This window comes from Arachis duranensis, chromosome 3 (assembly GCF_000817695.3).
Source record: "Arachis duranensis cultivar V14167 chromosome 3, aradu.V14167.gnm2.J7QH, whole genome shotgun sequence".
Classification (NCBI taxonomy): domain Eukaryota; kingdom Viridiplantae; phylum Streptophyta; class Magnoliopsida; order Fabales; family Fabaceae; genus Arachis; species Arachis duranensis.
The window spans coordinates 52695341-52711271 of record NC_029774.3 but is presented as its reverse complement, the minus strand read 5'-3'; positions in this window follow the sequence as shown (position 1 = coordinate 52711271).

Below are 15931 nucleotides of genomic sequence, written 5' to 3'. Positions count from 1 at the left end.
GCTTATTCTTGTTCTAAGATATCACTTGTTCCTCAACTTGATGAATGTGATGATCCGTGACACTCATCATCATTCTCACCTATGAACTTGTGCCTGACAACCACCTCCATTCTACCTTAGATTGAGTGGATATCTCTTGGATTCCTTAATCACAATCTTCGTGGTATAAGCTAGAATTGATGGTGGCATTCAAGAGAATCCGGAAGGTCTAAACCTTGTCTGTGGTATTCTAAGTAGGATTCAAGGATTGAATGACTGTGACGAGCTTCAAACTCCTGAAGGCTGGGCGTTAGTGACAGACGCAAAAGAATCACTGGATTCAATTCCAACCTGATTGAGAGCCGACAGATGATTAGCCATGCTGTGACAGAGCGTGTTGAACATTTTCACTGAGAGGACGGGACTGTAGCCATTGACAATGGTGATGGCCAACATACAGCTTGCCATGGAAAGGAGTAAGAAGGATTTGATGAAGACAGTAGGAAAGCAGAGAGACGGAAGGGACAAAGCATCTCCATACGCTTATTTGAAATTCTCACCAATGAATTACATAAGTATCTCTATCTTTATTTTATGTTTTATTCATCTTTTAATCATTAATCCTCTATAACCATTTGAATCTGCCTGACTGAGATTTACAAGATGACCATAGCTTGCTTCATACCAACAATCTCCGTGGGATCAACCCTTACTCGTGTAAGGTTTATTACTTGGACGACCCAGTGCACTTGCTGGTTAGTTGTGCGAAGTTGTGATAAAGAGTTGAGATTGCAATTGAGCGTACCATGTTAATGGCGCTATTGATGATCACAATTTCGTGCACCAAACTCTCATTTTGGGAAGACCTTTCCTAGCAACTGGCCGAAACCTCATTGATGTTCAAAAAGGGGAAGTAACCGTGAGAGTCAATGAGGATGAGTTCAAGTTGAATGTTGTCAAAGCCATGTAGTATCTAGACACCCAAAATGACTGCATGAGCGTTGATATTATTGACACTCTGGTAAAAGAAGTCAATATGGCTGAGAGTCTCGAATCAGAGCTGGAAGATATCTTTAAAGATGTTCAGCCTGATCTGGAGGAATCAGAGAGAATAATAGAACCTTTGAAAATCCCTCAAGAAGAGGAGAAACCTCCTAAACCCGAGCTCAAACCATTACCACCATCCCTGAAATATGCATTTCTGGGAGAAGGTGATACCTTTCCTGTAATCATAAGCTCTACCTTAGAGCCACAGGAAGAGGAAGCACTAATTCAAGTGCTAAAGACACACAAGACAGCTCTTGGGTGGTCCATCAGTGATCTTAAAGGCATTAGCTCAGCCAGATGCATGCACAAGATTTTATTGAAGGTTGACGCTAAGCCAGTGGTTCAACCACAAAGGCGGCTGAATCCAGCCATGAAGGAGGTGGTGCAAAAGGAGGTCACTAAATTACAAGAGGCTGGGATTATTTATCCCATTTTTGATAGCCCTGTCCAAGTCGTCCCTAAGAAAGGCGGCATGACAGTAGTCCATAATGAAAAAAATGAACTGGTTCCTACAAGAACAGTTACAGGGTGGCATTTGTGTATTGATTACAGAAGGCTCAATACAGCTACCAGAAATGATCATTTTCCTTTACCATTCATAGACCAGATACTAGAAAGACTAGCAGGTCATGAATACTACTACTTCCTGGACGGATATTCAGGTTATAATCAAATTGCAGTAGATCCCCAGGATCAAGAGAAAATAGCATTCACATGTTCATCTGGAGTATTTGCATACACAAGGATGCCATTTGGTCTGTGTAATGCACCTGCAACCTTTCAAAGGTGCATGCTCTCAATTTTCTTTGATATGGTGGAAAATTTTCTGGAAGTATTCATGGATGACTTCTCAGTATTTGGAGACTCATTCAGCTCCTGTCTTGACCATCTAGCACTTGTTCTAAAGAGGTGCCAAGAGACTAACCTGGTTTTAAATTGGGAGAAATGTCACTTTATGGTGATTGAAGGAATTGTCCTTGGACACAAAATTTCGAACAAGGGAATAGAAGTGGATCAAGCTAAGGTAGAGGTAATTGAAAAATTACCACCACCAGCCAATGTTAAGGCAATCAGAAGCTTTTTGGGGCATGCAGGATTCTATAGGAGGTTTGTAAAGGATTTTTCAAAAATCGCCAAACCTCTAAGTAATCTGCTAGCTGCTGACATGCCATTTATCTTTGATAAGGAGTGTCTGCAGGCATTTGAGACTCTGAAAGCTAAGCTGGTCACAGCACCAGTCATCTCTGCACCAGACTGGACACTACCATTTGAATTAATGTGTGATGCCAGTGACCATGCCATTGGTGCAGTGTTGGGACAAAGGCATGATAAGCTTCTGCACGTCATTTACTATGCCAGTTGTGTTTTAAATGACGCACAGAAGAATTACACTACCACAGAAAAAGAGTTGCTTGCAGTGGTTTACGCCATTGACAAGTTTAGATCCTATTTAGTAGGATCAAAAGTGATTGTGTACACTGATCATGCTGCTCTTAAATATCTAATCACAAAGCAGAATTCAAAACCCAGACTCATTAGATGGGTGTTACTTCTGCAAGAGTTTGATATAGAAATAAGAGACAGAAAAGGGACAGAGAACAAAGTAGCAGATCACCTGTCCCGAATAGAACCAGTAGAAGGGGCGTCCCTCCCTCTTACTGAGATCTCTAAAACCTTTTTGGATGAGCAACTCTTTGCCATCCAGAAAGTTCCATGGTTTGCAGACATTGCAAACTACAAGGTAGTGAGGTTCATACCCAAAGCAATCAAAGAAACTGATCACAGATGCAATTGGGATGAACCATATCTCTTCAAGAGATGTGCAGACGGAGTAATCCGTAGATGTGTGCCTAAAGAAGAAGCATAGAAGATCCTCTGGCACTGCCATGGATCACAGTATGGAGGACATTTTGGAAGTGAGCGAACAGCCACAAGAGTCCTCCAATGTGGCTTCTACTGGCCTACTCTCTATAAAGACTCCTGAGTGTTTGTACTCAATTTTGACAGTTGCCAAAGATCTGGCAATCTACCTCACAGTTATGCCATGCCTCAACAAGGGATCTTGGAGATCGAGTTGTTTGATGTATGGGGTATTGACTTCATGGGGCCATTCCCACCATCATACTCAAACACTTATATTCTGGTGGCAGTGGATTATGTATCCAAATGGGTAGAAGCTATAGCAACACCCACTAATGACACTAAGACAGTGTTAAAATTCCTCCAGAAACACATCTTCAATAGATTTGGCACCCCTGGAATACTAATCAGTGATGGGGGCACTCATTTCTGTAATAAACAGCTTTACTCTGCTTTGGTTCGTTATGGAGTTAGCCACAGGGTAGCTACTCCATATCATCCACAGACAAATGGGCAAGCTGAAGTCTCTAACAGAGAACTTAAAAGAATCCTGGAATGGACTGTAATTAACCGTAGAAGGGATTGGGCAAGAAGCTTGGATGATGCTCTGTGGGCATACAGAACAGCATTCAAAACCCCTATAGGGACCTCCCCATACCAGCTTGTGTATGGAAAGGCATGTCACTTGCCAGTGGAACTGGGAGACCAGATTCATAAACCTTGATGCCAAGTTAGCTGGAGAAAAGTGTTTGCTCCAGTTAAATGAGCTAGAGGAATTTAGACTCAATGCATTCGAAAATGCAAAAATTTACAAAGAGAAAGCAAAAAGATGGCATGATAAGAAACTGTCATCCAGAGTCTTTGAGCCTGGATAAAAAGTTTTGCTATTTAATTCTAGGCTCAGATTATTCCCTGGGAAATTAAAATTCTGGTGGAGAGGACCATATGTGATTACAAGTGTGTCACCATATGGATACGTAGAGCTTCAGGATAATGATTCTAACAAAAAGTTCATTGTTAATGGACAGAGAGTTAAACATTATCTTGAAAGCAATTTTGAGCTAGAATGCTTAAAACTGAGGCTTGATTAAAGCTCAGTAATAGTCCAGCTAAAGACAATAAAGAAGCGCTTACTGGGAGGCAACCCAGTCAGTTACAAAGTTTATTTATTAACTAATTAATTTTTACAGGTATATCTCAGTTATCTTCAAGGTAGAATAGCAATTGCTTGAGTTCACAAAGTTACAAGGGAATTTGGAATCTCACTGGCATGAAAAAGCCAATAAGAAATATTTTGGGTGTTGAACGCCCAAAAGAAGCATCCACTGGGCGTTCAATGCCAGTAAGGATAGCCATCTGGGCGTTAAACGACAGAAAGAAGCATCTTCTGGGCGTTGAACGCCAGAAAGAAGCACCTTCTAGGCGTTCCACGCCATATTTGCAGCATCCTGGGCGTTCAGAAAAACGCCCAGTGACAAAGGAGTTCCTGGCGTTCAACACCAGAAAGAAGAAACACCTGGGCGTTGAACGCCCAGGAGAAGCTGCACATGGGTGTTAAACGCCCAAAACATGCAGCGTTTGGGCGTTTAACGCCAGGATGGTGGGGAGGAGGTAAATTCGTTTTTTCTTCACATTTTTTTTAATTTTCTACATTTCAATTCATGATTTCTTGCATAAACATGTTACAAATTTTCATCCTTTAATTCCAAAAATTTTAATCCTAATTTCTAAAAAACTTTTTTTTTTCCAAAAATATCAAATGTATCTTAATCCATAAACACAAATCTTTTTCCAATCCAATCGAACTCTTTTTCAAATCCTTTTTAATTTCTTCTCATATCTTTTTCAACTCATCATATCTTTTGAATTTCGAAATTGCCTCTCCCTCTATTCCTCTCATTTCCTTTCTTTTGCTTGAGGACAAGCAAACCTCTAAGTTTTGTGTGATTTGCCAAGATCACTGAGCTAAAATTCATCAAGATCATGGCACCTAAGGGAACAGGAAGAGCAACGATGTGACTTGAAGGAACTGAAGCGTCAGAAATTATCTCTTGAAGGATCAAGCACCCCACAGACTAGAAGAACACCTACTTCCCAAAATAAAGGTTGTTGAGTCCTAATCTTTGCCTTAACTCTGTGATAACTATTCTTATTATGAATTTACCTTAGAAGTTATATATTAGTAGTAGTAATTAGTATCTCTATTTTGATTTTATCTCCAATTAATCTATAATTTATTTTTCTCATCATCATCAAACATGAATAAAATAGTAAATTTTTAGAATAAAGAGGCAATATTTTTTTTCGAGTTCTTAATAAGGAAAATTCTAATTATTTATATGTGGTGGCAATACTTTTTGTCTTTTGAATGAATGCCTGAACAGTGCATATCTTTTATATTGAATTTTATGAATGTTAAAATTGTTGGCTCCTAAAAGAATGATGATCAAGAGAAATGTTATTGATGATCTGAAAAATCATGAAATTGATTCTTGAAGTAAGAAAAAGCAGTGAAAAACAAGCTGGCAAAAGAAAAAAATGAAAAGTCAGTAATTTGAAAAAAAAAAGCAAAAGAGGTAGAAAAAGCCAATAGCCATTTAAACCAAAAGGCAAGGGTGAAAAGGATCCAAGGCTTTGAGCATCAATGGATAGGAGGGCCCAAGGAAATAAATTCAGGCCTAAGCGGCTAAATCAAGCTGTCCCTAACCATGTGCTTGTGGCATGCAGGTCCAAGTGAAAAGCTCGAGATTGAGTGGTTAAAGTCATGATCCAAGGCAAAAGAGTGTGCTTAAGAACTTTGGACACCTCTAATTGGGGACTTTAGCAAAGCTAAGTCACAATCTGAAAAGGTTCACCCAATTATGTGTATGTGGCATTTATGTATCCGGTGGTAATACTAGAAAACAAAGTGCTTAGGGCCACGGCCAAGACTCATAAAGTAGCTGTGTTCAAGAATCAACATACTAAACTAAGAGAATCAATAATACTATCTGAATTCTGAGTTCCTATGGATGCCAATCATTCTAAATTTCAAAGGATAAAGTGAGATGCCAAAACTCTTCAGAAACAAAAAGCTACTAGCCCCGCTCATCTAAATTAGAATCTGAGCTTCACTTAAAACTCTGAGATATTATTGCTTCTTAATTTCTTTTTATCCTATTTTATTTATCTAGTTGCTTGGGGACAAGCAACAGTTTAAGTTTGGTATTGTGATGAGCCGATATTTTATACGCTTTTTTGGGGTAATTTCATATAGATTTTAGCATGTTTTAATTAGTTTTTAATAGAATTTTATTAGTTTTTAAACAAAAATCACATTTCTGGACTTTACTATGAGTTTGTGTGTTTTTCTATGATTTCAGGTATTTTCTGGCTGAAATTGAGGGAGCTGAGCAAAAATCTAATTTAGGCTGAAAAAGGACTGTTGATGTTGTTGGATTCTGACCTCCCTGCACTCGGAATGGAATTTTTGGAGCTACAGGAGTCCAATTGGTGCGCTCTCAATTGGGTTGGAAAGTAGACATCCAGGGCTTTCCAACAATATATAATAGTCCAATTTCATGTTGCAGTCTGGCATCCAGCACCAGAAACAGGTTACAAGTTGGAGTTCAATGCCAAAAACACGTTACAACCTGGCGTTCAACTCCAGAAACAGTACAGGCACGTGAGAAGCTTAAGTCTCAGCCCCAGCACACACCAAGTGGGCCCCAGAAGTGGATTTCTGCACCAATTATCTTAGTTTACTCATATTCTGTAAACCCAGGTTACTAGTTTAGTATTTAAACAACTTTTAGAGACTTATTTTGTACCTCATGACATTTTTAGATCTGAAATTTGTACCTTTTGGCAGCATGAGTCTCTAAACCCCATTGTTGGGGGTGAGGAGCTCTACAGCGTCTCGATGAATTAATGCAATTATTTCTGTTTCTCATTCAAATATGCTTGTTCCTATCTAAGATGTTCATTCGCGCTTCACTATGAAGGATGTGATGATCCGTGACATTCATCACCTTCCTCACCCCATGAACGTGTGTTTGACAACCACCTCCGTTCTACATCAGATTGAATGAGTATCTCTTAGATTCCTTAGTCAGAATCTTCGTGGTATAAGCTGGAATTGATGGCGGCATTCATGAGAATCCGGAAAGTCTAAACCTTGTCTGTAGTATTCCGAGTAGGATTTTGGGATTGGATGACTGTGACGAGCTTCAAACTCGTGAGTGTTGGGCGTGATGACAAACGCAAAAGAATCAATGGATTCTATTCTGACATGATCGAAGACCAACAGCTGATTAGCCGTGCTGTGACAGAGCATTTGGACCGTTTTTACTGAGAGGATGGGAAGTAGCCATTGACAACGGTGACACCCTACATATAGCTTGCCATGGAAGGACAAAGCATCTCCAAAACTCCAACATATTCTCCATTATTAAGTAACAATTATTTATTTTATGCTCTTTTATTTTTTGTAATTCAAACTGATAATTATTATAAACATAGCTTGCTTCAAGCCAACAATCTCCGTGGGATTCGACCCTTACTCACATAAGGTATTACTTGGACGACCCAATGCACTTGCTGGTTAGTTGTGCGAAGTTGTAACTAAGTGTAATTCATGTGTGAGAGCTACCAAGTCATTGGAGCCATTGTTGATGATCACAATTTCGTCCACCAATGACTCTTGTTGGATTTGGACCTTTCCTTTAATGCAAATGTTTGATGTTCTTTTATTGTTGATTTGAGTTGTGATCTTATTTTCCTTGCAATTGGTAGTTGTTAGATTTCAATTATTCTTGCTATTTATTATTCTTTCCTTTTATGCCTTCCAAGTGTTCGACAAAATGCTTGGAAGGATTTTAGAATAGAATTCTATATTCTTGGCTTGGGAAGGTAACTTAGGAACTCTTGAGTTGCTAATGTCCAAGTGATTGATGATTGGGAGCCATTGACCTTAGATCTCACTAATTGAACTGGTGGAGAACTTGGACTTATGGACTTGGATTGACATAGCTCATTTGACTTTCCTTTATCATTTAAAGGATGACTTAATGGGATTGATCTTTGCTAATTCTCATGTTGTGGTTAGTGATAAGGATAGAGATCCTTGACCACCAACCCTTGCCAATGCCTTTTTGTTATTTGAATTTCCTTATCATTTACTTTTCATGTCTCTTATTCCAAAAACCCAAAATATTCCTTCATAACCAATAATTGACCACTTCATTGCAATCCTCGTGAGACGACCCAGAGTCCAAATACTCCGGTTAATTCTTATTTGGGGTTTGTACATGTGACAAAACCATAAATTTAATTTGATGCGACAGTTATTTGTTGGTTTGGAGCTATGCTTACAACGAAGTAATTCCTTTTTTTAAAAGAAATTCTAGTCCGACGACGATTCTTGATTATCAAATTAATGTCACCGTTGCTGGGGATTGCAATGGGTGTTATATTGTTGGCTATTGTATATATTGTGAATAGCTTGATTTTTGGTTTGTTTGTTAGTTTTTACTAGTTGTAGGATTTTTGTTATCTTTGTTTCTTATAGCTTTTGTTTTTATTTTCTCTTTCACTATGAATTCTCATTACTTTGGCTATGAGTGTGGTTCAAACTATGTTGTAGGAGATGGAAATTACAATGACAACATGCATCAAGTATTTGGAGATCAAAGATGGGAGGAGCTCCAAGCTTATGGACAACCTTCTTGGCAACAACCTCCTCCGGCTTCTTATGGGTACAATTCAAATCTTGATGCATACCAATCTAATGTATGTGATGACCCTCATTGTGGTTGTCAACCGCAATCATCATATGCATATGAACCCCCTCCTCAATATAGCCCTTCACCATACTCACAAGCCTCACACTACCATTCACCTCCATATGATCCCAACCCATACACACCATACCAACCACCATATGAACCATATCTAGAACCACCACCATTCCAATACCAATACTCCCATGAACCACAAAGTCCATACACACCACCTCAAGAATTTCACCAATATGAACCACCTTCCAATTACAACAACCTTCCCTCAAACAATGAATCCTTTCTTCCACCATCGCCTCCCGATGAAGCCCCCATGCTAGAACTAAGATATCTTGAATCTCATCTCTTAAGGTGACAAGAGGATGATGAAAAGAAGTTTGCGGAGTTAAGAGCAAAAATGGCTATCATGGTAGAAGCCATTGGTAACATGGTCTCATCCCGCCTAAGCCTATGCGATCAAGGCACTCCCATTGTTGAATGTGGAGAAGCACCCAAAGAGCTTAGTGAGGGAGTGAACTTGAAGCTCCAAGGTGAAGAAGAGGAGCCAAAGTAAGAAGTGCAACAAGAGGAGAAGGTAGAGATAATTGAACCAAGGGAAGTAGTGGTTGGCATATTGGGATATGTTGAGTACATAGAGAAATCACAAGTTGAAGAGCCTTCTTCCATGGAATTTGAAGTTGATGTTGAGGAGGAGAGTGCACAACCTCCAAGGCACAATGTGATTGAAGAATTGGAAGAAGTGACCCAAGAAATAGGTCCTCCTATTTATGATGATTCCGAATCAACATGTGATCCTTTTGAGCTTGATGAGTCCTTCCCCAATATGTTGGGAATTGATGATGAGGTAGACTTCACTAAACCTTCTATTTATGATTTGAGTGACGGGGAAGAGCTACAGGACATTGATGAAGAAGAACTTGAACTTGAGGAAGCTTGGCAAGAGGTGGAAGCCTCTAGAAGAAGATGGACGGGAGTAGAGCACGCCTTGTCAAGATCATTGGGAGCTCCTCCACCTAGGTTGTCATCCAATCCTTTATGTGAGTGGGTAAAACTTCTTACTCTTAGCTCTATTATCCCACTTGAATTTGGTTTGCTTGAGATGAATGGCCAACTTAGGGCGCTTTGTGGAATTAAGCGTAAGAGGAGGATGTTTAGTGGTTGGCGTTGTAAGTCTAAGCTCATTATGGTTGAAGCTTCAAGGAGCAAGGGTTGGACTAGTGCTCAATTGGATGGGTCTAGGAGGGTAGTTTAGTGCTTCCATGAGAATTTATCCCTCTTGCCACCCGGAGAAAATCACCATGATCAACTCAAGGACGGGTGTGAGAACAAAGTGTGGGATCCCGGATCGCACAAGGAAGATCAACTTTGGGAGCCCATGGTTTGTGAAGAACTCCATCAAAGCTTGGAGTTATTAACTTTGAATGATGAACCACAATGGAAGTCCAAGCATTGATGGATGTTCAAGGATGAATTCAAGCACAAGCCACCTTAATGGAGAGCTCCCTATAAGTCCAACTTAAGGACAATAAACAAAAGTGCTAGGTGGGAGACACCCCACCATGGTAACATCTTTCCTTTTTTTCTTTTTGTAAATATTGCTAATAATTAATTTAATTTTATGTTTTGTTTGGTTAGATATGTTCATTTGGGAGTTCAGTATGTTAAATAAGGTTTTATGATGTTTTGGTAGTTGTTTGGAGGTTTGGAATGCTTTGTTTGGTGCAAAAACAAAGAAAAATTTTGAAAAATAGAGCACCATCCACACGCACGCGTGCTTCACGGGTACGCGTGAATCAAGCAATTTCGACCATCCAAGCGCACGCGTCATGTACGCGTGGATTGAGTTTTTCCACTTCCCACACATTCGCTCGAGAGTTGTGCCTGAAGTGTGCCAACTTTGTGCCCCAGGGCACGCGCACGTGTACCTTGCGCATACGCGTCGCTGCCATTTCATCAATCCAGAAGAACATCTTGCAACAAACAGCTTGACTCTGTTCTGAATGGATATGGAGTTTGCTATAAAGTGGCTACCCCATATCATCCACAGACAAATGGGCAAGCTGAAGTCTCAAATAGAGAACTGAAGAGAATGCCTCTAGAAAGGATTGGGCAAGAAAGCTTGATTGTGCTCTCTGGGCATAAAAAATAACTTTCAAGACTCTTATAGGAACTTCACCATATCAATTGGTGAATGGAAAGGTGTGCCACCTGTGGAGCTGGAACACAAGGCTTACTGGGCAACCAAACTCCTAAATCTTGATGCAAAGGCAGCAGGAGAGAGAAGGCTGCTCCAACTAAATGAGTTGGATGAATTCCGACTAGCTGCATTTGAAAATGCAAAAATTTATAAAGAAAGGGCCAAAAAGTGGCATGACAGAAAGATATCTTCCAGAGTCTTTGAAATTGGACAGAAAGTTCTACTCTTCAATTCTAGACTAAAGCTCTTCCCAGGAAAGCTTAAGTCCCGTTGGACAGGACCTTTCCTGATTACTAATGTGTCACCCTATAGTCATATAGAACTCTAGAGTAATTACTCTGATAAAAGATTTACAGTTAATGGCCAGAGAGTGAAACATTATTTGGGTGGTGAAGTTGAGCAAGAGAAATAAGCACAGTGAAGTCCAGCTAAATGATAGTAAAGAAGCACTTGTTGGGAGGCAACCCAACTATAACTAAAGTTATTTTCTGTTTTTCATTAAGTTTATTTCAATTATATTAGTTTAATTTTCATAATTATTTCTTTAGGTTTGTGATCATGTGCAGTAGTTAAAACAAAAGCAGAGACAGTCAGAGCAAAAATCAGAGCACCCTGGCAAAAGCCCCTTGCTGGCATTGAACGCTAGACAAGAGGGAAGGATGGGCATTGAACGCCCTCAAGAAGCAGCAAGACTGGCATTGAACGCCAGCCAGGGGACACTAGTTGGGCGTTCAATGCCCCTAAGAAGCAATAAGTCTGGCGTTGAACGCCAGCCAAGGAGCACTGGCTGGGCGTCCAACACCCTGAAAGGAGTAGCAAGCTGGCGTTACTGTCTAGGAGTTCAATGCCCAGGAGGAGCACACAGCTGGCATTGAATGCCAAAATAGGGGCATTCTAGGCGTTCAACGCCCAACAATGGTTAGGGAGGTGTTTGACTGCTTCAAAACATATCTTTTTCAAATCTTATCTTTTTAACTACATCTTTTAAACAAAATTATTTCAACCATCATATTTCAATTTCAAATTCCTTTCAAATTTAAAATCTTTTCATATCTTTTGCAATTCTTTTTCAAATCATTCATTAAACTTTCAAATATTTTTTTCATATCTTTAATAACTTATATCTTATCTTTTTTCATATCTTTAATATTCCAACAATTTTAAAAGTTATCTTTTTCTATCTTTAACCAAAGTGTGAATCATATCTTCCTTATATTTTATCTAATTAATTTCAAAAACCCACCTCCCCTCCCTATATATATCATTCGCCCCACATACCTCCTCATCCACATCCCATTCGAATCCCTCTCCTCTTCTTCGTCTTCTTTCTTTTCTTTTTTGCTCAAGGACGAGCAAACTTTTTTGCTCAAGGACGAGCAAACCTTTTAAGTTTGGTGTGGAAAGAGCCTTGATTTCTCACTCCATTCGAACTCCATGGCTCCAAAAAGTGGAAAACTCACTTCAAGAAGCAAGAAAGAAGACAACCAAACAATTATTTTTAAACCTTTCAAATTCTATACCAAGCAACATGAAAAACATTATTACAAAATAATGTGCAAGAGGATAGTGATCCCGGAAGCCAGATTCAAATTAAAAGAATATAAGTACCCGGAGATCTAAGAGCAAATTCAAAAGAGAGGTTGGGAAGCCTTGGCTGACCTTGTGACCATTGTTGGTAGAACAATGGTTCATGAATTCTATGCAAATCTGTGGATAACAGATAAGCAAAAGAAAGATGGAAAAGGGTTCCATACTTTTTGCACCATGGTCAGGGGTAAGACTCTCTATTTTCATCTTGACAAGGTGAAAGAGATCTTTAAATTAGCTCCACAAAGGGATGATCCAGAATCCTTTAAAAGGAGGGTAGTAGCAAATCCCAAGCTGGATTAGATTCTAGAAGACATATGTCTACCTGGAACTCAGTGCATCAATAACATAAAAGGTAAACCAAACAAACTGAGAAGATTGGATCTCAAACCAGTTGCTAGGAGTTGGCTGGATTTCATTGGGCGTTCCATACTCCACACTAGCAACCGCTCTAAAGTCACCATCAGAAGGACTTGATGATCCACTGCATCATGATGGGGAATGAGGTGGAAGTCCACCAATTAATCCTCTTTGAGCTGTACAAGGTTGCAAACAGGATGTCAACTCAAGCCAAGTTAATATATCCAAACCTTATCTTTCGCTTGTGCAAGGAGGCTAGAGTCCTGATTAACAGAGACTCATGGATCCCAGCAGATGGCCCAATCACCAAGCAAGTGATGGAAAACGCCAAACTACCAGATGATCATCTCAAGAGGAAGACACGTGAGCCTCTTCAAGCACAAGAGGTCCCTCCAATTGAATATTGGACCCAACTGGAAGCATCTATTGCACAATTGCAAACCACCTTAGATCGATTAAGAGATGAGCAAAAAGACCAGACTAGCAAGCTTTGCAAACTATTCAAGGAACAAGAGAAGTAGGAGCATGAACTAGAAGAGTTGAAACGTCAGAAATTATCCCCTGAAGAGCCTAACATCAACCATGATTAAGGTGGTTGAGTTCCCCCTCCCTATTTCCGTGCCTATTTTAATTGTTGTTTCTTATGTTTAGATTTACATGATCACTAGTAGTATTTAAGTTTTTTTATTTAAGTTTCTATTTTCTAATTTAAGAATTTCATAAGCATTATTAAGATTTATATTTCTATTTTCCTTTTTCCAATTCGGTATAAAATATTCCTCTTATCATCTCATTAAAATTAAATAAAATGTTGACTTTTTTTAGAAGCAGTAAAGATGCATGAATTTCAAGTTATATCATAAAGAATAGGTCAATTAGTTTGATGTGGTGGCACTACTTTTACTATCTGAATGCATGAATGAACAGTTGATAAACCACTATTTTATGATTTATCTTGTGTTGAATTGAGTGGTTTTTATCACCTTTCTCATACACCTGCTCATGTAATTAGCATGTTATACATTTACCTTCCTGATTTAATACTATGATTAAAACTTGCTTCCAAAGCCTTTAAATTGTACATTTTTATCCATCTCTATACCATTTGGTGCCGTGATCTGTGTGTTAAGTGTTTTCAGGCTTTACAGGGCAGGAATGGCTTGAATAATGGAAATGAACCATGCAAAAATGGAAGGAACACAAAGAAACGATGGAGCTGATCAGCAAGACATGAAACGCACGCATGGTCGACGCGTGCGAGTGATTTAGAGCAATCGATAGCGACGCGCATGCACACTTGACGCGCACGCATGATTAGTGCAGAGGACGAGCGACGCGTACGCGTAAATGACGCGTACGCGTGACAAGGAGTTTTCACAAACGACGCGCACGCGTGACCTACGCGTACTGGTGCACGAAATTGTGATCATCAAAAATGGCGCCAAAGCCTTGGTAGCACTCTCAAACGTGAATCACACTTTGTCACAACTTCGCACAACTAACCAGCAAGTGCACTGGGTCGTCCAAGTAATACGTTACCTGAGTAAGGGTCGATCCCACAGAGATTGTTGGTATGAAGCAAGCTATGGTCATCTTGTAAATCTCAGTTAGGCGGATTCAAATGGTTATAAAGGGTTCAAAATTAATAATAAATAAAGCATAAAATAAGACAGAGATACTTATGTAAATCATTGGTAGGAATTTCAGATAAGTGTATGGAGCTGCTTTGTTCCTATTGAATCTCTGCGTTCCTACTACTTTCATCCAATCCTTCTTACTCCTTTCCATGGCAAGTTGTATGTAGGGTATCACCGTTGTCAATTTCTACTTCCCATCCTCTCAGTGAAAATGGTCCAAATGCTCTTGTCACAGCACGGCTAATCATCTATCGGTTCTCGATCATGTCGGAATAAAATCCATTGATTCTGTTGTGTCTGTCACTACGCCCAACAATCGCGAGTTTGAAGCTCGTCACAGTCATTCAATCCCTGAATCCTACTCGGAATACCACAGACAAGATTTAGACCTTCCGGATTCTCAAGAATGGCCGCCAAAGGGTTCTAGCTTATACCACAAAGATTCTGATTAAGGAATCCAAGAGACACTCACTCGTTCTAAGGTAGAACAGAAGTGGTTGTCAGTCACACGTTCATAGATGATAATGATGATGAGTGTCACGGATCATCACATTCATCATGTTGAAGTACAACGAATATCTTAGAACAAGAATAAGCTGAATTGAATAGAAAATAGTAGTAATTGTATTGAAACTCGAGGTACAGCAGAGCTCCACACCCTTAATCTATGGTGTGTAGAAACTTCACCGTTGAAAATATATAAATGATGGTCCAGGCATGCCAAATGGCCAGCCTCCACAAAAGACATATGAATTCGAAAATAGGGAGAAGAACCCCTAGTACAATAGTAAAAAGTTCTATTTATACTAAACTAGCTACTAGGGTTTACAGAACTAAGTCTTAGCGCAGAAATCCACTTCCGGGGCCCACTTTGGTGTGTGCTTGGGCTGAGCTTGAGCTTTACATGTGCAGAGGCTTCTCTTGGAGTTAAACGCCAAGTTGTAACATGTTTTTGGCGTTTAACTCTGGTTTGTGACGTGTTTCTGGCGTTTTACTCCAGAATGCAGCATGGAACAGGCGTTGAACGCTAGTTTGCATCGTCTAAACTCGAACAAAGTATGGACCATTATATATTGATGGAAAGCTCTGGATATCTAATTTCCAACGCCATTGAGAGCGTGCCATTTAGAGTTCTGTAGCTCCAGAAAATCCATTTCGAGTGCAGAGAGGTTAGAATCCAACAGCATCAGCAGTCCTTTTTTAACCTAAATCAGATTTTTGCTCAGGTCCCTCAATTTCAGCCAAAAAATACCTGAAATCCCAGAAAAATACACAAACTCATAGTAAATTTCAAAAATGTGAATTTTTAATAAAAACATCCCTAAAAGTAGCTAGATCCTACTAAAAACTACCTAAAAACAATGCCAAAAAGTGTATAAATTATCCGCTCATCACAACACCAAACTTAAATTGTTGCTTGTCCCCAATCAACTGAAAATCAAATAGGATAAAAAGAAGAGAATATATTATAAATCTCAAGACATCAA